This window comes from Camponotus vicinus, unplaced genomic scaffold (genome assembly GCF_025532165.1).
Source record: "Camponotus vicinus isolate PSW18456_S1 unplaced genomic scaffold, iyCamVici1.0 SCAF_2, whole genome shotgun sequence".
In the NCBI taxonomy this organism is placed as follows: Eukaryota; Metazoa; Arthropoda; class Insecta; order Hymenoptera; family Formicidae; genus Camponotus; species Camponotus vicinus.
The window spans coordinates 6,783,716-6,807,075 of record NW_028141956.1 but is presented as its reverse complement, the minus strand read 5'-3'; the positions used below and the strand labels follow the sequence as shown (position 1 = coordinate 6,807,075).

The following is a 23,360-nucleotide window of genomic DNA, read 5'->3' as shown; positions in this document are numbered from 1 at the left end:
ATGATATATTTTGTTGCTTCAATGGCTAAATCATAGAGGCCAACAATTCGTGACACGAAAATGTCAATATCATTTTATACAGAATGTATATTCTATTCCCAATGCAGAAAAATATTGTAAAGTTCAAGTACGCATGAATATGACAACATGACTAGTAAAAATAAATATTTTATATATCAAATTTAAGTGTTATCTAGCTTTGAAATATAAAACTATTTTTCTAATTTCTGAATCAGATTTTCTATTATTTTGATCCGTATATTCTTTATAAACAAAAAGCTATTTATCTTTGGCGTGCAGCCAATCTGTCGCAAGAGCGACATTGCAAACAATAAAATAGGAAGAATAAATATTTTGAACACATCAGGATAATGGAAGTTTGCGCAAACAATAGAGGTCATTCGCGAACGTTTCTTCTTCGTGAACGCAAAAATTTATGAGTTTGTGGTCATAAAACGAATAAATAGTCAAGTGAAGATAAACAAAACGAAAGTAATGAAGAAATCAATTTGATTTTAACAAGAAAAAAAATAATTTAGAACGCAAATTGATTACGTAAATTGATGGTAGGATGAAAAAAAGTGGAATTTACACACGTATGTCGCAGGAAGTGATTTTCGTATACTCCACCGTGTGTAACGCGTTCCGATCTGCATAACGGAGATTACTGTACAACGGATCTTGTGCGAAACAGCGTTTCTAGATTCAGTTTAAAATGGTAGATAAAAAGGCTTTTATCGGGCACCTATTTTGTTATTCTTTTCATAATATTCCTGCTAACAATATTTGCGTTTGATTATAACAATGTCAAAAAGATATGATAATGACAGTTTATTATTGGTGAAGTAATGCTTTCTTTCTAACCAACTTTTGTCATAAGAAAGAAGATATTAACTATGTGTGTTATCTAAGCAAACAAAAAATTCATCAAGCAATTTGTTGTTAAAATTAAAAATAAAAATGAAAATTCTGAATAAAAAAATTTCGCACTTTTTTTTAAATTTTCATGTGATTGATATAATTTTCAGCGTGTCTTGAACTGATGCTCCTGTTAACAATGTACTTAAAATTTGTTTTTATTTTAATTTATTTTTATATATTTATAATAAAACTTATAAATTTTTTACGTGAAGATAATCGCAATTAAAGGATTAATTTATTATCTTCGTTATCGCGTATAATATAATATGTCTTTAGTCTTCATTTTATTACCACGTATATCACATTGCGCGATAAATAAGTCAAATAGTCAGAATTAGAGTCCCGAAAGCATTAGGGTACAATTTAATTTTCGCATATTGGCGCGTGGCGTTTGCGTAAAATTTCGCAAGCTGCTTTCATTTAATTTCATCTACGGAGGATACGCACAATAATTAGGCGGCAGTCGTGCCGACGCGACGAACGGAAGAAAGAGAGAATGGAAAATAGGAAAGGAGTGCCTATGTAAAGGTTCGTTTGCGCTTCACGAGCACAGTACGGTGACTTTCCCGAGATCTCATCTTCTAACAACGCTCCCTCGCCCTCGCGATGCGTGACCGGGGTCAGGATGGCACCGTTAGAAACCATTTCTACGAGTGCTCACCCACTCGTGGAGAACACGTACCGCCGCGAAAATAAGCTTCCGAGTTATAAGCGCCGTGGGACGTCGTGCCGAGAGATTTTCCTCTTTTCCACGGTGCCAGCCGATATCGAATGGTCATCGAGACTTTTCATTTAACAATATTATCCAAATTAAAAGTTTTCATCCCGTAAAATAATGTCTCTAATGCAACCAGGGAGCGTAGATTATTTTCATTATTCATACAGCTTGTTATAAAAAAGATCGTTGGCATAGATCTTGCGTACTATGAAAAATCTAGATCATCCAATTTTGAGAAGATGAATTACTTTTTTATTAATGTAATCAGTTCTCACGTTATCAGTAGTTCTCAGTTTATTAATTAGGGAGAGAATATTCAAGAATTATATAAACGAGAAAATTATATCACGCACATTCATTTCATATTCTATTATATTATGCTATTATATAAAAAAACACCCTATTTTATGTTATATTCATTAATATGGAAATTATATAAATTTTTTTTACTAAAAACTTTATCAAGAAAAAGTTATATGCAACAATAACAAAAATCACCTACATAAATTGTGCATCGAATGTTCGAATTGTACATTCCGTACTAATCCCTCGTTAGTACGGATTACAGTGCTGTTGCGTCCAGATGTCTGTTTAAAGCGCTTCGATTTGGCAGCATGTCACAACGTCATACAAACTATTCTGGATAAGCACATCTAATTGGCACAATATTCTAGAATCACGATTTATTAAGCGTTAAAACATTATCGGCTAGAGAGACATTCGATAAACATAATTTTAATTTTAATATGACTGAAAAGGAGCTGAAATAACTTTAAAACTGTCTTACAATATCTCGAAATAAATTAATTGTAAAATAACTACAACAATTACTTTCAATTTTTTGATATTCAGTTTTATTATACAATAATTATCAATGTGTGTGTAATATACATGTTCAATCTTTATAACTTCAATCGTAATTATAAACTTACTGTTAAAAAATATATATATTGCTAAATATATAATATTAATTATATAAATATATGATATTACCATAGTAAATTTAATAAAGAATATTACGAGTACTTACAAAATTAGATAATAATTTTTGTCAAGTTTTGTGAATAGAATAGTTTTTCGTGTGAAATGCATAAAGATGTAATAATATATTGCACGGAAACGTTTCGGCAGACAAACGAACGTTGCAAATTATTTATGATATTCATAAAAACGCGCTGTCAATTTATGTTGAAATGTTACAATTTTGGAACTGACATTATCGTGATAAAAAGAGATTAAAAGAATATTGATTCCAGAATAATAAAAAGTAACGTGAGAATGATAATCCAAATAAATTGTCGCCTCATCATGTTTCACTAAATTTAGTTATTATTTTATATAGTTTTAAAGAAAGAGAGAATTTCTGTTTATTATTTTATTTAATACAACTATAATTTACCGAAATGAAAAACATTCAACGAACAACACAAAATAACGTCCTATTATTTACACGTTGCAATATGCTCGATTAATCAATTATCAATTATCTCTCCGTATTTCTGTTGTCGCAAAAACCGTCCTGCGCGTAGGTCGATGTTATTTTTCGAGGTCTATCGATCGCGCGCAACTCGTCTCTGGCCTCTCTCTTCGTGTGCGTCGCCGAGAAAAAGAAAACATTCGTGCAGAATAACATCCATTTGTCCATATGGTCGTTACCCGAGTCGACAAGCCAGAGAGCGAGCTGATAATAATATGGTGCTTTCATAATTGTCGATGTAATTAGAAGGAAAAAAGACGGAGGTGGAGGGTGCAATACACTTCCTTTGCAGTCAGTGACGGCTCCATTCTAGTCGCGTCCGTTTATTGTTTGACTATGTCGAGAATAAAAACGCAATTGGAAAAAAAAGAAGTTCGATTGTCTTTTCGACTCAGCATGTTATTTCTACGGGAATATAATATAATTTAATTTAATATGTTTGCATGTTTCACTTACATCTCTTCACTTTAATATTATTATTCAGTCACGGAACGCACATATTGTTTTGCTTTCCCGAAAGCTTTGCAAAATTTTGCTAAGTACAGGCAAATAACGGCGAATATATATTAACCGGTAAAATTCACTCGCGACTTGCATCTGCCACGACCGGACAAATCTACAAAATTGGCAAACAAATAAATTATACAGCTCTATGATAGTCACGCAAAGAGAGAGTCTGGAACGTTGCGCATCGCCATTATTTACGGTACCTTATAGTTCAAGTTAGTCGGTCTAATTTAATCTTATTTAATTTCAAGAGAGACGCGCGACTCTCTCTTTGCGTTGTACATTTTACCAGCATACTCTCTATCAAGAATCGCGGCACGATTTATAGCGGGTGCTTTCGCAAAATTTTACGCTAAATAAACGTTCCTGCGTACTTCTTTCGGTTTTATGTCCCCTTCTATGTATCACACTTCTGGATTCCATGGAGCATAGTTAATAATCGTGATTCTCTTCACTCTTCTCTGCAAGATTTTTTATTAAGAAATAAATACAGAGCTTTGATTCGTGAGAAAGAGTATAAATCGTAAAGAGAATAGTCCGCGAGACTCAAGCGAAGGAGAATGAAAAATTAAAAAAAACATAATAATGATAGACTCTCAATTCCGAGTATACTAATAAATTCTTGTGAGGCGTATAAAGTCTTCATTATTGCTCACGCACTGCACTTTAACTGTCTCTATACGTGCGAAAGCTATTGCCGGCAACGGGCATTAATCGTTTTCTCTATTCCGTACTTGAATTATCACGGATAATAAATCGCGCGAATAATTCAGCCATAATTTCAGAAATAAGATCGTACGATAGATAGCGATAGAATTCAGAACGCGACATTAGTTCGTGAGAACGTTGATAAAGGGCATGAGGAGCTTCGCAAGAATCGTGCGAAGGAAGAGAAATTAGGAGAAACATAATGATAGAGTCTCCTGCATACGCATTCCTGAACATAATGAATTCTAGTAATAGAGTTTTTGAAGCAGAAAAAAATCTTCATTATTATATAATTAAATTAGAATCTTTGAAATCTTTTGCGCGCAATAGACTTCAAGTCAAGTAATATAACTTGAAGTAATGTTTATGTTCAGAATTATAGATAATATCTCTTCTGTGCGCACAAGATACAATATATATACTTATCAATTTCAAATTATCAGCAATGATATGCGCGGCACGAATAATCCAGCCGTAATTTAAAAAATAAGTTAAATGAGATCTCTCGCGCGATCGAGAGGTAGAGAAATTCGAGACGAGACGTAGTTATGAAAGAAACACGAAAGAAAGAGAGAAAGAAGAAAGTATTTGCCGCTGCAGCATCCGCGGAAGAGAAAGGTTGCAAAAGACGGAGGAATTGGAAAATAAAAGAGAATAGAAAATAACGATGGAAGCGGCAACGCAAGAGTGAGATCGAAAAAGGAAAGAAGGCCAAAGCGGTCGGATGAAAATTTAATTTCGTCGATCCTGGAGGAGGCCATCGGGGCACTATGACGGCATTACGGTACTCTTTCTCTCTCTTTTTCCCTATCTCTCTCTCTCTCTTTCTCTCACCGCATCGGCAACACACTGACGGCCACGATTTACGAGATTACGGTAACGAGAACACGGTAATATTACGGGGCGATGACGAAATTACCGGTCGTTCGCCCGCTTATCGCCTGAAAACTCGCACGAGCGGAAAGGACGAAAATAAAATTTGCGAGCGTTCACATGATTGACCCTATCTCTGCCCGTGTATTTTCGTTCCGGCCGGTCGCGACATTCGCGGTACGAAATTTTGTGAGAAATTTAGTAATTGCGATTTTGGCCGTTACCGTCCGTAAGTCATAGTGAGTTACGAGCGCCCGTGATTATTGCATCGCGCTGCGCTTCCGGCATCTCCGCAAACACTCTCGTTACGTTGCGCGTGTTATTAATTGCGGCCGGACTAACAACTTAAGCCGCATGACTCAGTAATTGTTGGAAGATTACATTGTGGCAAGGATTCAGCACACTGACCGAAATCGTAATACCAATCAAAGCTGAAGTGCGAACAGACTGGAATATATTTTCTTCTTAATGACAAAAGAATGGAAATTTAAGCAATGTTCTATCTCTTTAAGAATCTAAGTATTTAAATTATTTTCGAAATTAGATAGATCATAAAAAATTATAAAATTAAGTTTTATATCACAATACAAAATGTGCTCATAAATATATACACTTTATATTTTATATCTAAATTAAAAAATAAAAAATTAAAATATAATTTATTTTTTTAAATTAAAATTTTCTTTTTAAATTTTTGATCCATTTATCTAATTTTTCAAATAATCGATTTAATTATGTCATAAAAGGATAATCTCAGATACATAGAACGGTCAAATTTCAATATTGATTAAACTTTTATCCCAATATACGGATTTAAGAAATTATTATAACATTTATCTGTAGTTTTAAATGAGATCGTTTGAAGGAGAAATATTGGCTCCTCGGTAAAAGTTTGCTATTTACTTAGGACTGTGTAAAAAGTTAGTTCAATGATAGGATTTTCCGGACGAGAGCTCTTCTAACAGTAATCGAAATGCATTTTCCACACGTATTTCAAACTGATGCACGACCAGCGTTAAGCTATGTCTAGAAATTTAGCAATTACTATTTGAATGTTTACCCAGCTACGCTATAAGTCATAGTGAGTTACGGGTCATGAGTATTGCACTACCCTAGTCATAGAGCAGAAACGTGTAGTAATCCTGTTATTAATTGCGAATGAAATTGAAGGGCTCAAGATGCTATTCATTACATCGCAAAAGATATATATTCAAATTACGTCTTGAATTAATCCGATTAAATATAGCTATTTAGTTGTTTTAATTGTTATGGATAGAAATAATTTTTGCATAAAAAGTGAGGAAGAAAAAGAGAAAGAAAGAGAAATGTTGCGAAATAAAAAAGTCATTAGGTAAAATAGATCATTTTTTTAGAAAAAAATTTTTATTTAAGTAATATAAAAAAGTATTTTATTGTGCTATATTATTGTGAATGTTATTTTTTACGATTCTATAAAGAGAAAAATTTTAAATTTTATATTGCTATATATTTTTTTTTTATTTCGTCTCTCTGACATGTAGTACTATCCCCTCCTTCCTTTAATATGACTTAACAATATGATCGATGTTAACAAATGCGCCGAAAATCCAACAAGCATTTTCTGCACGTTTGCCAATCACATCGAGTCACTATAAAAAACAGTACAAATGCATGTAGAGGCAGAGCATAATTTTACATTTTTTTGTATTATAATTTACGAAGTACAGAGGACATGAAATAGCTTGCATGCCAATACACGTTCCATAATACCGATTTATTCCGGAGAATAAAGTATCCGGATGGTGCAGGTGGATAGTAACCCGCCATAAAGTTCGTGGGATACGAGAAATCCCATCTTCTCCGAGGATTTCCCTCGAAGATCCAACGCGGCATAAAAAGTACTGATTAGAAAGTAAAAAGAATTGATAATATTTCGTGTGGTCGGGTTAATGAAAATCGCGTTCATCGCATAACGGCGGCTAATAGCGTCAAGGTTCAACGATGCGCGGCAAGTATATAGGTTGGTATAAGGCCGGTACACCTGCTCCCTCACTGCTGCCAGTTAAACTCGTAGCTCTCGTTTTCCGCTGCGGTCGGCCGCAACAATAATTATCGCTAATAATGCCGGGATACTTAAACAGAGTTATAACGTAGACTCCCCTGGAAGCGCCGTGCTATTTCAGCCGGGTAGATACGCGAGAACCTACCTATGCTTATTGGTGAACGCAGATATGCATGCTTTGTATACTACCCTCTGATTGTAATTATTTCATCTAAAAAATTTATAACGAATATACTTTCAAGGATGATATTAAATTTATAAGAAAAAAAACAAGATAAATTTTTTAATTTGTATTTAATCGATATGCAAAATTCTGAATAATATATTACAAATTGATTTAACATAGCTGCTGTTACATTTCTAACTGTTTTAATTAATCAATTTATTGATGTTATTTTTATTACGACAACATTTGAACCATTAATCAAGTTACTTGAAATATTGAAACGCAAACTTCACTTCTTCAATATGATATTGTTTTTATCTCCCTTATCTTATTGGAAATGTATGCATTTCCGATTTGCCTACAATCAGTGGAATCTCTAGGAGAGATAACTAGAGAGAAGAATAAAATTCAAGGAGGAAAAATTACCGCGAGAACGCAGACGGTCGTGTGAATCAATCGCGCATAAAACGTATTTTAAAAAATGCTTCCACCTGCGCGCAAACTTTCCCTTCTTCCTCTTCTTCTTCTTCGCTCTCTATTTTTATACTTTCTTTGCACCGCACGATCGCTGTGCTGAGCGAACTTCAGACCGTCTTCCCTTGTGCGAGAGCTTGTCCTCCGGGAAGGAGAGGTATTACCTCGGGAGAGAGGAACCAAGCTCTCTCACTACGTACTTCATTACGACTTAATTCACCTTCACAAGAAACTTCTCGCGGACAACAAGGACCCTTCTTCCCTATCCCCTATGAAGGGAAAAAGTGCGCACAGCGACGGCCCAATCGAAGGTGCAACGCGTCTCAGAAACCTTAAAATTCAAGAATTAAAAACAAATAAATTATTTACATAAATTATGAACGGACGAATAAATCTAGAGAATAAATTATAAATTATTTACATAAAATATATATATTGTGTTTTCAAATCGCATTTTGCTGCATGTATATTTTTATTATTTGTATAAATTATAGTAAAAAATTAAAATTGAAGCTGTTCGGAAATATACTGGAATTACATTAACTCTGGAAAAACCCTTGCAACGCAAATATTATTCGAGAAATGGTTCAAATTTATAAATCGTAAAACACGTCGCGAGTCGAAAATCGTTTCTCTTCCGTGCCGCTGATGATGCAATCTTGTCTGTTTGCGGAATTTTGCAGTGGCTGAACTATATTTACGCAGTTTGCACGGTGACGAAGATAATGTAGCCGGCACTGGCACAAAGAAGGTAGGAACGCAGAAAAAGTGGGCCACCGCGTCGCATTTCCAGGGTGGATTGCTTCTTATAAACGCGGCGCGCTGGAATCTCCTCCGACACGAACGAATGTAGCACGTATCCATCCCAATCTGAATAAAAAGAGAGTTGGGCCATGGCAAATTGATTGGTCGACCGGGGTAATCCCTATCTTGTATGTAGCCGGATATTAGTAATTTTCGATAAGAAGGATCGGACGGCGGAGCTTTGTCCAAGAGATCAAATTGGCGGCTGCCCTAATTGGGAGAGTAGAGACGAAAATAACGGATGATAGTCGGTATATATGTACAGCGGTAATAAAATTACGTTACATTAGACTGACCTATTATAATGTGGAATAAACGACGGTAAAGGGCGTTGAAATCTAATTGGATCGGTGTTAAAGAGAAAATAATAAAAAAAAACATGAGAAAAAAGTAGAAAATAAAGAAATAAATGGAGATTAATCGCGCGGGTCCCGAATTTATTATTATAGTTGTTATACCAAATAACATATTCTTAATACACTGTCATATTAAGCGTAACTCGACAAAGGTGTTACTTAACAACAGGTGCTATTTAAGTTTAATGAGATGTATAGAAATGATGCTCGAAATCTGAACATATAAGAAATTTTAGATTATTCCAGTAATATTGAATGTCTTCTAATGAACTGATAAAGTTCATCACAAACAAAAATATATTTTAAAAAAGACTATCTAAAATAATTTAACTATTTCTCTTCCTTTATTTCTCTCTCTTTCTCTCTCTCAAGTTTTTCTATTTTATTTTATTTTTAAATAAAAGTTAAATGTTCAAAATACTTTTACACGTGAAATATATTTCACCGGAGAAAAACGTATGCGGTATAGAATAAATAACGGGGCGAATGTGGGCGATTGCTATGTCGCCATGCGGAAAGACACAGTTAGCTTGACAGCCGGTGTGCAATCTTGCTGTTCTGTATTGTCAAGTTTATGTGCGTTCAGCCGCGTTCCGGAGTACGTTTCGGGGCGATAGGGTCGGCGCCAAATGCGCGCGAAGTCACACGGTCAAACTTCAGCAACGACGATTCAGCGCGCGCTGCGGAAGTTTAGGATCACGGGACGTCCGCCCGACGGAAGTTGGACAAGTTTGAACGTGAGCCTGATATCTGGGTAGGCGTATACATGGAGACGCGTAAATTTCAGATGCAGATGCGCGTCACGGCACCGGGACGATGCGGTACTAGCGCGATGTACGTAACGTGTAGCGTAACACAACACAAGCCCGACGCGTATACGCTCGTGCGAGAATAAACGACCACTATAGCTCTTTCGCGCATTCAGCAACGCGGTGGCTACTGAAACAACAAACTGGACATTTGCGCGGGCGTGGAACACAATTATCCTCCGTACTAATTTCGTCCCCGGGGAGTGCCGTTCGTTTGCTCGCCGTAATGGAAGGGAGGGGTGGGAAAAACACAAGCTGTTTTCGCAAGAGAAATTAAGGAAATGTCTTGTAAAGAAAGAATAGCTAAGTTTTTAAGCGGAAGTATCATTACCACATTTGTTCGCAATTGTTACGCGAGCAATTACAGCGTGTTGCAGTTTTAATAGCCTGGAAAGAAGGGCGCGTCTCTTCCGTATTGCATATTACGCGCATTTTAACATTGGAAAAATCCATTTTCTTCAAACCGAAATTGAAACATGAATCTGAATTCAATTATTAGGTATATAGTTGTGATGGAATAATGCAGGAAACAAATTAAAGCTAAAACTTCCCCGTGGTTTTACGTGTTCTAACAAGCGTTTAATTTGCTCACGGTCGGGCTCGGGAAATCAAAGCGGAAATAACTTTTACGCAAGGGATGGCGTTACACATTACATATCACAGACCCGCGGACCGTTAGATGACGGCGGTTTGGCGACGACGACGACGTTGTAAATATTCCATAAAATTATCCTTGCGGAAACTTTACGTTTTCGTACGGAGACGAGACATGAAACGCATAGCGCGCAGAAGGTGCAGCCATTGTCCCCGCAAGTTCGGAGGAATCGTTTCACGCCCCGCAAGATGTTACGCGCGGAAATCGCACGGATCTTCTCTCATGCGGAAGACTGACGCGCTTTCAAAGCTACCGAGACGCATCACTTCCTCCTAGGCCGAACTGCGAACTGGAAACGAACGGAGAAAGTTCGAATCCTGCTCTCCTCTCTGGCGAAGACCAGTATCTCTAGCGAAGAGAAAAACTGACGAAAGAAGCGGCGTAAAATACAACAAATGCATATATTGAAAAATTTTGATAAAAATAAGTAACGTGAAAATAATGCCGCGTGTATTAATATCTAAAGGAATACATACATCATATTTTCGTTATCAATATATGAAATATTTTGCTTTCTTACACATTATATTAATATGTAATAATATTATTTTAATTAAAATAATATTATTACATATTAATATTATGTATAAGAAAGCAAAATATTTTATATATTTACAAACATCCTACATATATTTCGCTTTCATAATTTAATAAATAATAATATAATATAGATAAAATGAAAAAATTTATAATAATAGAAGAAAAAGTATTACATTATGCAGTAAATTGCTTATATATATAAAATTGTATGTTTATTTTAATTATTGCACATGCATAACTGTCTATGAATTTATTTAAATTAAATGCTTTTCTTCCTCTCTCTTTCACCGATAATAAAACAATCCGAGAATCAGAAAAGATCATTAATAACAAATCGAGAAATGGCGAATAGTTTGACCATAAAAGTGATAACGCACTTGAAATTGTTGAACTTTGCTCGAGTTTGTAACACGATTTATAAGCGGATATCGGAACAAGAATGAACGAGTGGTAATCGCGCGCGGCTCTTCCGCCCGACAGTAATTTTCGGTTACGTTTGGCGCTTCTTCTTTATGAAGAACGGATATCGAATCTCCGCGAGATTTTCACCAGTGCCGCGACGTTATTTCAACGATTTCGCGGTTTTCCAGACCCGGGATTTCAATGGGAACGGTCCAGCTCTCGTAAATTTTTCCTCGCTTCTCCGTCAGCGCCGCGAGCCTCTTTTCTCCCGAGGAATTCTTGGCTTCCAGCTCTCGGAAGTTTCTACATTCGTTCTCGGTTCACGGCGCCGCGAAAGGAAGTGGTGCGTTTCAGTACCCTCAAAGCGTACTTTCAGTGCTCATCTTTTTCTTTCGATATGTCACTCGCGGTTCCCGAAACTCGACATTAATGGCAATTTATAGTAGGGAGGTCGTACGATATATGGCGGATAACTATATAGGATGCCATAATATAATGGCAATAACTATGTCAATTTAAAGCTCGCTCGAAATGTGTAGGTTTTTTTTTATTTAGCAATATTTAAATCGAACGATTATTATTTTAAAATTAAGAAAAAGTTTTTTCACTAAGAAAATTTTACTTTATCGCATCTTTTTTGCATGATAATCCTTTGTGGCATATACTGCCATTTTCCTTTTTATATTAAAAGAAAGTTCATTTTTCCTGTCTGAGAACGTCGCGTCTACTTAATATTCTTTGTATCTCACTCTGTAATCTATTCTTTTCCGATTGTCGGAACGTATCCGTAACAAGTCTCGTTGGATGATCCTAATTTAATTTTTCCACCTTTTCTTTGTATTTTATGCCAATCTTCCGCGAAACTTCCGCGATCTTAAAGTAGTATTCGAGCGCCTTTACCGTCTTTCGTCGCATTAATTTCTATACTAGTTAAGAGTTTGAATTACAAAGGACTTTCACCGGAAAATATTCCCTCTTTTCTGTCCGGAAATTAAAGTAATTAAGTCAACCGGTGCATAGCTGCAAATTACCTTTACGAAGGCGTATAATAGTATCCATTATTATCATTTTATAACGATTTTTTCTAATTTAATCTTTAATACATTTATATCTTTTATTATTATGTGCAATTTATTATTCAAAGAATGTAATCTAACTATATAATCTATTGAAATGAGGAACATCAGAAAATCAGAAAAAATCCGTGACCTTACTTGACCAAGACACCTCGTTTTCATTGTCTAATGTGTCTGCAAGAAAAAAATATTTGTGACCGAGATGGATTCTGGGTCTATTCGATGGTGAGAAAATGAGGAGAGATCGAGAGCACCTTGTCTGTGCCGTACTCTATTCCCTTGGAAAAGATTCAACCGTGCGAGAGATGAGCCGAGTATGACCGATATATCATCGCTAGAGATCAACATTGTATCCGCTATCGACCAACCGCTCACTATCTCTCTGTCTGCTAACTCGCGAATCTCGGAAAATGACTTGAAGAAAGATGGATGTAGTACATCATGAGCGACGAAAGCTCAGAGATCGAGAGTTCCTGATGAAAGCTCACAGAACATTTATTCGGTTGACGCCAGATAAATTAGCGGTTTCATGAAAATTGTCTATTCCAGAACGCGCGAATATGACAAGCGAAAATAGAATCGATTTACTTTAGAGAATAATTAAGCTTTCTACAAATGAAAAAGTATTGACAATTTATTGAAATTCCGTGAAACGAATCCGCGATTTCGATATGAATAATTAACTGCATCGTAATACAAATTCAGCATTATTAATGTAATTGCAAATATGACATAAATTTTGCCGAATATGACAAATGAATAATTGTTGCCGCAAGGTAGAGACTATAAACGCAATGTATAATTGTACACTTTTAATGTTTGAACGCTTAGAGAGATCCAATTAGCGATAAAATGTTCAATATCATTGGCTCTCTCATTCAGTATGTCATTTTCACTTCATCATCTTTGTATTCTTCTTATTACTAACATTCTCCGCCACTAACCGTCTCTGCCATTTTGCGTTAGCATGCGGCGCGTGCTTTATCTCGATTTTCTTTTCCAATATACTATTACTATATTACTAATATGTGTGTGCATGCGGAATTGTAGGAGAGGAAAATCATTATCTTAGTCTTAGAATTATCTGAAGTAAAAACACAACGTGCAAAATTCACAAAATATATAAGTTAAAAATTTTTTTTATATAAAATAGACTATTAAATGCAAAATGCGTCATATAAGAGATCAATTAATCTTATGTTAGCTCTGCTCGTGATAAAATGTATTATTACATAAATAAAAATTAATTGGATTTCACATTCAAGGAGGGTCACCCGCACATTTAGAAAATACATACACACGCGCATGCATCCAAACGAGCCTCTATTTCTCGGTGTTTCTCTCCCCATTTAGGTTCTTACCTCCCACGAATTTTGCTCTCGAATCGGCGAAGCACTCCGTGCGCGCCACCTGAGCCAAATGACTGCCAGAGCCCTGGCTACCTACCAAATTAACTTTTACTACCATCTTCCCAATTAATTTACACGCCCCCGCCGTCACCTAATTGCGCGCATAAATTATTCGCACCCTCTCGAGATTGTCCGTTCCGAATTACTCGAGATGTCCGCCGCATCGTTTTTGCTACTATCTCTCGCCTCCTCCTCCCTCTTTCTCTCTCTTTCATCGTGACTGTTTTCACGGCCGTTTTCGACACTCATCGTCCTCTTCGCGACGTCTTCACTTTCTTGTGATACCGACTGCACCGGGCGACAATAGTGTCAGATTACATAAGTGTCGCGAGACTACGAAATTTGCCGTCGTATAATTATTGTATAAGTATTAATGAGCGAAATAGTGTGTGAGAGAGAATGTGTGTGTAAGATTCCAAAATATATATATTATATTTATATAAATGAAATTTAGGATTGATGCCAAATCATTGCATATTTACATCACATATGGAACACATTAAAACAATTATATGAGAATGTGATATTAAATATTAATATTAATATTAATACTGAATGAATGATTATATATGATATTAATTAACTTGAAAATCGAGAAATAACTCATTATTTATAATATATCTTTATTAAATCGACTTGCTGTTTCTACTATTAAATGTTTCAACTGTTAATACTTTTTATATATTATATGTACATAGTTCGCTAATTATTTTATTAATTTTCTATTAATTTATTTAATGATTTAATTAAAAATGAATAGCGCTCACATTCTTTTGTATCGCGTGATAGCTAATTAGAAAGTGCTCTTTTGTTTTAGTTCTTATAATTAATCAGGATGTTTATTCTCTTGAAAAACATGGAAAATCTAGAATTTCCAGGGAATTTTTGGAAAAAAAAAATTAGTGAATTTTCATGAAATTTTATTAAAACTCAAGGAATTTAAAAAAAATCTCTCTCTGACAATTTTACTCTTATACTGTATAAGCAGTCGGCAATTTACTAATAAGCCAAGTTGTGTGAATTAAGTGTTTAAAATATATTATAAATATTTATCTATCTCTCTTTATGTTAATATTTTAACAAAATATTCAATATGCAGAACATATTCTTTATTTTAGTTTTTAATGGTAAAAAATGAAAATGTTATGAAAGTTAGAACTTTTTTATAATTAAGTTGGAAATTTTATCTCTATTATTCAGTTTTTTATTTTTCAGTACATTTGTAAATTTGTAAAGTACTTGATACTTAAGTGGTTTTCCTTCGTAAGGCTAAAAAGCACTAAAAAATGCGCACAATACAAAATGTAGAAAATTGTATCATAAGATCTTTAAAATATTTTCTTTACTTGAAATTTTCAACCAAAATAATTGGAAGATCAGGATATTTTCAGTGAATTTTTTTACAAGTCTCATGTATTAGGCATTCTGTTAATATGTAATCGCAATTTTTTTTTTACCTTGCCACGATTTTTCTTAATAAAAGGATCGCTATCTGTTAGCAAACATATTAAGCTGTTCTGGGTGAAATCATCCGGTATACTCGACGTGCAAATTTCGTTCCCGGTGGAGACGAATGGAATTAACGTCAACCGCTGCGGGCAATCGAGAAAGTTTGACTTTGAATCTCGTCGCGATTCAGGAAAATTAACTAACGGCAACAGTTTCAGTACTTCGTTTCCCAGTTGCCAGAACGTAGATGCGTGCACATACGGGAAATAATGTTGTCGACGTTGCAATGCAATGATCCGAGAGTTAATAGAACCTCAACTAAATTATTTCATAATTATTTACAGTACTAGACGCTTCGTAGACTGTTTGCGATTTGAATTGAATATATGATAATCAGAAAACTTATATGCAATAATTTGCTTAACAAATAGTCAAATTGTGCTCATATTTCTTGGAAGTGAAATAATTTATTATTATAATAATATCTGCATATATAAATAAGAGGTCACGTGTGTCGTTGTATTTATATAATATTTCGAATAAATGCATATCTAATAAAAAAGATAATCAATGAGATTAGTGATAAATAATGAAAGCGTATAAATAATGAAAACGATTTGCAATTACGGAATGGAATTTCATTGAAACCGTCCTATTCTTCTCCGCCATGATGAGCGGGGTCTTTCCATTGAGCGAGCAGCAGGAATTTTATCGCACATCCATACTTATTACATATTCATAGACATGGTTGAAAGAGATGCACGCAAGTGCGCACAAGTGGGCTAGACGAATGAATTTCGCAGCGATTTTGTGCCGGTTGCATCGAGCCCGCTGCCGATAATTCATTCGTGGATGCACACTCGCGCGCTATATAACAGTCGACCTCACCCCCGACTGGTCGTATACACCGAGCGGATGTGTATTAATGACCGGCTAGGGTTTAAAATACTCTCGAAAACGAAGCGATCCGATGCTCGTAGTGGCGTTTCACGCGCGGGACACGTTTTTCCTTCCAGTGACGTATCGTCGACCCAATGGACCTATATAAAAATGGAGTGGCTTCCACGTCAAGGGAATGTTGCGTTAGATAAAGCAGTGATTTTTTTTTTAAAGTGCGAAACAAAAAAAAATTCTAAGCTATGACATACACAGTTCTTTTTCTATCTTTTTTGTTTTTTAAAAAGTTTTAGTTAATTTATAAGATATGCAGATATTCTTTGCAGATAATTTTTCATTCAATTATTATTATTTCGAATACTGCAGGCAATTATAAAATGCACTTCCCGTCTTCCTCTAATAGACAACTTTTAATTGCGCGACAGCTATAACACTTGTCAGTCACATACACGTACACGTTTCCCGTACGCGCGTTTCCCATTTTCCTCTCCACCTCGATGGCTTTCCGCCTATCCCTTTCTGATTCCCTTTTGTTTTTCCCGTTTTCGCTAGGCGGGACGATAAATCCGCGACCTATAAATCAGCGGCCATTTCTGGCCGGAACTTTTTGACAAGGCAATTGGGAATTGTTTGGTAAACGACGGTAGCGGGGAGCGAAAAATCATGAGGTACGCGCTTTCTGCCGTGCCGCACTCTCATTCAATCCATATCCCAAAAACGAGCGGCGGCCTCGCCCGGTTTTATTTATCGCGTATTCGCGGAATTTCGCCCTAGCCCGGAATTCGGCTGCTCGATCATCGCGCGAAATTTTCGCCCCGAAATTTTCTCGCGTCCTATAAATCGTGCGACGGTAAATAGGTCGGCAGCCGATTTAATTACCGGTTGACCTCCGCCTCTGCAGATTTACCACGTGGTATACAAGTGTGGAACATACGACCGAAATCTAATTACGAATGCTTAGTTTCGCGAAAGCAGTAGCACACAGTTGTAGAATTTATTTTTTCGAATTGCATTTGAGAAACAATATCAACAATCGGAAAGATTATATGAAGTATAAGTTATTTGAAATATAATTTTTGTAATTTTTATTGTAAAAAGAATCGGTATGAATGAATTGTATGATTATTATAAGATTTCAAAAAACATTTTATATTATAGAATATAAACTTTTCGCAGTCTCTATTTACAATAAAAGTTACAAAAATAATTTTACGTTATAAAATTGTTCGATTTTACATATCAATGCACTTGTTTGATATGATAATCTATCTATAAAACAATTTTCAAATTAGTCAATTCTCCTTCTATTTACTTCCAATTTTCTCCTATCGTACTATTTTAAGTAGGAAAGGAGTGCTTGTCTCACTAACGCGACTAAGTGCATTCAGCAGGTCGAGATTGGTCCATTTCGTCTCATCGAAAGTCAACTTGATCGAAAGATCGACGCGCTGGCGCGAAATAAGTTCGACTGGCGGCGACTTGATGTATCTCCGGCGAGCGGTCTATAATTCGTCTGGACGAAGATACACCGGGGAGAAAGAATCGAACAGAGAGATGGAGAAAGAAAAGAAATAGAGAGAGACAGAGAAAGGGAGAGATAGGTAGAGAGAGGGAGAGCTGGGGTATACGATTTGGGTTAGCGCCAGTAACACCGGCACCGACGTCGAACGACGTCGGGGGTCCGTCACTTGGCGCCGCAATTGCTACAGTATGACCGTCCTATAAAGGCTGACTCACATGGCGACGATGGGATCGCATGTGGCTATTACCTTTGGACGACCCTAGAGCCTGATTACTTGCGTTCGCATGCGAGCAATATGAAATAGGGATAGGGCGCGTATGACGAAAAAATTGAAATAACACTCTATTACGCGATGCTGCAGAACGTTTGACTTTAATTTTAATGACCGATTGATTGACAGATATTGTTTTTTCTTCGAAGAAAACTCGGTGAGATTATTTCTTGCAATACATCAATTTTTGTGTTATATTATTTCTCATACATTTACCATTAAATTCCAATTAAATTACAAATAAATTCATATTTTGTTGAAGCAAAATTCATCTGGAATTAATCAGAAAATATATTTTGTTATCTATCTGCATTTTGGCAAATTTAATCGAAAAACTTTTTATATTTAATTGCTTATAAATTAATAATTTTATCTGAAAATACATACAAGATATAGGAAAACAAATTTGCCATAACAAATTTGCTTTATAATTGCGTAAATTATTAAAAAAAATTTTATTTAGTGTGAAATTACTTGATAATAAAAAATTCAATTATTTTTGTCGCAGGCGAGAAAAGCATTTTACAATAAGTAAAAATGGATAGAATGAATCGGCTTTAATACTAAGGAATAGATATCTCTTTTATTTCGCTTTCTTGTTACATCTGCCGCGGTTTCACCAAAGTCCCTCAACTATAAATAGAACGGACCGTCTGACTATGTGTCTGCTATGTCGCGAAATGTACGACGCACGAGTTCCTCGTCTGCAGAGGCGTCTCGACGCTCGTCACTAATCGAGATAATCCGGAGAAACGCGTTGCACGACGACGACTCGTGTTCGAGTTTCGTTATACTTAACAAAGTGCATTTGCGGAGCAATGAGAGATCAAAGGTTGATTGTGGGTGCTTGATTATTGACTGAATATTCGAGTGCGTAATATTAATAAAAATGTCGAAAATTTTATCATGGTTGACGTGTATCAATGATAAGAATCACATCAATTTTTCTATGATAGTAACATTTGATGATAAAATAAAAATTAATAATTCCAAAGCTTTGCTTATCAAACTTTCTTCGATAAGATCGTTCTATACTCATTTTCAATTTCTTGTGTCAACACACGAATATAATTCATGAAAAATTAATAACTAATATCCAATAAATGTTAGCGGAATCTTTGTTAGGAAAACTTTCGAAAGCGCGAACGTATATCGATTGCAATTGAGTGTCAATTCGTGATTTTATCGAGATATTCTCTTAAAAAATATCGAACATCATGACGGCGACTCTTGACAGTGTACATCAATATTTCACAAGTTTTCATGTCAGAGCATACAAAGTATAACTTGAGAGTAGATCCGATCTACTTATTTTTCTGTAAGAGATTCTTTCTCTTTCTTTCACCGACAAATATATTATTAAATTACAAAAAAATTACTAGAATAAATAAGAGAGCTTTTTTTATCAATTTTTTAAAATTTATATATATACTCTCTAAATTTCTTAGAGTGAAATCTAACTCCAAGCGAGTGAATATTCACTCCAAGTGATAGTGAAAATACTGCCACTCGTAATTAGTGAACATTCACTTTTCACAAAAGTGAACTGTTTAACTCTGAATGTAAAGTGAATGTGTCACTCGGTTCGAAGTGAATAATTCACTCAATCAGAGTGGAGTCATCACTTTCGTCAAGTTATTTTTCACTCAATTACGAGTGAACAGATTCACTCTCAGGAAGTGAGATTCTAAGCCGTCTTTCACTAATAATAAGATAACACGTTACGTATATGACGTGAAGCTTCAATTAGTTGAAATGAGAAGCAATCATTGCTTTTTACTTGAATTAATCGAAGCTGAACATCGCACACAGCATGTTATCTCATTATCGGTGTAAAAGCCGATTAACCTCTTTTTTTCTTGTCACAGCTATATAAATATATTTAACGTTACACACAAAAAAATATGTTTACACTCGTTCGAAATATGTTAAAATAAAAAGATATATTCCTAAGAAGTTACTTTAATATGTCTTGTATACCAAGTACACGTGCAACGAGTTGGTAACGTTGCGAGACAACGATACGACAGTGTTGCTAATGGCGGACTCATGCGCGTTTCACATGCGCTTTACTCACTCTTTATGAGTAAAAATTTTCACTCTATATAGAGTGAAAATGCTACATAGAGTGAAAATATTCACTCTACAAAATAGAGTATACATATTTACTCTATTTTGCAGAGTGAATTTTTTACTCTACAACAAAAAGTGAGAAGAATTCACTCCTATGAGTGAAAAATCACTCTAACTAGAGTGACTTGACCAGTCACTCAATTTTTCGAGTGCATTTTCACTCTAAGAAATTTAGAGAGTACGTTCTTCACAATTTTTTACTTTACCATCACCAATCTCGAAGGTTATCACGCTTCGAAAAGTAATCATCTGACATTATCGAGGATCATCGCTAACGCATCGAGGACTCGCGGCTGATATTTTCTCGGATATCCGGTTCCATCGTTTGTCTTACTGTCGGCGCGTTAAGAGCCGCCTCGTTGCGGTGTGGGATTCGTACGACGGGATATTTATTCGCGAATCAGACAGATAGACGGGTTAGGTGAATACATTAAAAATGGACGGGACGTAGCACGTGCACACACGCGATACCTGCTGGGTTCGCGAGAAGCGCAGTCGGGAAGACAACTATGGTGGGATATGGGCGGACAGGATCTACTGCCTGGTGTGTGTGACAAATGTACTCCTTATATGACTCGAGGCTTCCCGCCGTTCCCACGGGAGTCGTGACCAAGAGATATTGTCACGAGCGCCTACCGACTCGATAAGAGACCTGGCGAGAATATCCGCGCTTACGCCATTCTCCGCGGCGTAAAGTAAAGAACATCCCTTCGGTTCAACACAGTCTGGCTTTGTTTTTCGGTTTTAAACTCTTCTTTTTTATTGTCGTGATAAGAAAGCGTGTCTCTCTGACGACGTATACATGTATCAGGAATTTCGAAAGAGTAAAAAAACTCGTCCTTACACGTGTCTCGTTTTCTTTACCGATATATCACGACTATCGAAGTTTTCACAATCACCTTCCTGTGATTTCGCGTAACGCATGGATGCCGCGCGCGAGATTTGATTACACACTCGATAGAAGAACACGGTATGTCGACGACGAGGACGAATTATGCATACGAGAACGATGCCTTTCAGCGACGTAACATCGGGAAAAGGCGGAATAGGCCAGGTATCGATTGTAAATGCTTTCAGCTGTAGGCACTCTGGGAATTCGCGGTGCAGGAATATCATCGCGACTTCGATTCCTCGCCTCTCGGGCAATATAAAGTGCCATAAATCGATGCATATACAAGGCATTCGTGGCACAATTGGAACGACACAATTGTATCCTGGAGCGCAAGTTGGCGAAACGTGTTTCGCGAAATTTGACTTTTTTTATTATTTTAATATTATGTAGATTGTTCATATTGAGATTGACGTAAGATTTTAATTATTTAAATTAGTTAAAATCAGTTAAAATTTTGTCTCGTTTAAATCTTTTCAATATGAATTTTCTATACTTTATTTAAATTAACTGCATTTCATAATCTAGTATATCACTTTTATAATAAATGGCTTATACGCGAACATTTTAAAAAAGTTTTTAAATATGAATTGCTCTGCTCGGCGAATACACATTCCTTGCATATATAAAATTATTGTTACATTTCTCATACTGTCATATCCTAGTTTAATTGTCAGATAACAGCTTGTCTGTATTATATTCGTTACATTCATCTTTACAATTCGACCATTGCTAATTATGACAAACACGATATCGATGTTAAATGGATCAAAACAATAGTTGCGCTGAAAAATTATATCTATTTATTTTTCGAAATACAACATAACAATTTATAATGTAATATCTTTATCTCACACTCGTGGCAGGAGCTATTATTTCTATTCCTGTAATAGCTTCACCGGCTTTAACTGATCACCTCATGGTACGCGTCAGAAACTTATATAATCTCCAGCTCCATTCAACGTTGCGAAAGACAGACACGATAATGTAGCGCATACGACGTATTAGCTCTGTTATCCTCATTGGCGGAGTATCAGGGCAGCCCTTTGGGGAAGGAGGAAGAGAATCTTCCTCGGTGGTAACGGAGGTGGCTGGCAGTGATGGAACGACGATGGGCAAGTAGGACGACGGGAGTACGACTTTGAGCACGGTGTCAAATCGAAGGGGAAGACTCCGATGCGGGGCATTCCGAGGAGTGGGTGAAAAGGTCGGGTGAATGCCTGCTTGCTCGGGGTCGTCCAACTCCCGGGTCTGTCGTCGCACGATAAAGGGTGCGCGGAGGCCAACCCCCTTTTCTTGCTCGTGGCAGTTCGTCTTATACGGAGAATCTTTTCGCTTCCTGATTCTCCCCGTCCCGTGCCACGTCGCGAGACGTTGACAACCCGATTCGACTTGACATCGAACGTTTGCGCGCTCGCTTTCGGGATTATTAGTAGCGCAAGATTGATCGCGACAATATTATCTTGTTGTGCGGTGACATGCACAAGGCTTAATTTTCTGACACAAATTTATTTTCGTGTATTCCTTGCGGCTTTTATCCTCTTTTAATGGAGTCCCTTCTTAGAAGTTCGTTATTAATGACGATCGTGAATAATAATAATAGCACATTATCAGCTATATGTAAAATATCTATTTACAGAATTCGCTGCAACAAATCATCATTATAAAATTCAGATAATTACTAATTAAATATTATATTAATTTCATTATTGAGAATTCATTCGTGTTGTGCTATTTATTCAAAGGTTATAATTATTCTATTTAATCCTACGGATTGATTTCAAATAAATCGCACATTATTAGTATAATTTCATACTGGTTCATGAACTTAGCGAAACGCACGTTTGTGCGTTTAGTCGCGCGCGTGATATTAGCTTTGTTGATCCCATGATCTCGGTTATACGTCATAAATATTACGAAGTATTAAGCTCTCGGAGCTATTACGCGCCGAGATTTAAGTATTGCGTATCCATTTACAGCGTCGGATAAGCCCGCTCTTTCGCAGTTGGCGAACCGCAGCGGCAAAAACGCAGAGTCGCGACCAGCCAGCCGAGCGTATTAATTCCGTAATTAGGTTAAATCACCTGCCGCGTCAATGTAATTACTCACGGCAGCGCAATATTGTGGTCGCGCGGCATTTCGTTCAATTCCATTAGCGCTAACAAGTGCAACCGTTGTACGCTCTTCCGAAGTCTGTCGACTCTACCCGGGTGACGTTAATGCATCTCGTCGGTAACCGCCGGCAGCGTTAGAGGAATTAATT

At 36.2% G+C, this 23,360-nt stretch overlaps 1 protein-coding gene across 2 annotated transcripts in view; it reads right to left on the bottom strand.

Annotated features, from left to right (window-relative positions):
* Stet (stem cell tumor) overlaps positions 1 to 23,360 on the bottom strand; it is a 374,943-nt gene that overhangs the window by 168,137 nt on the left and 183,446 nt on the right. The window lies entirely within an intron of this gene.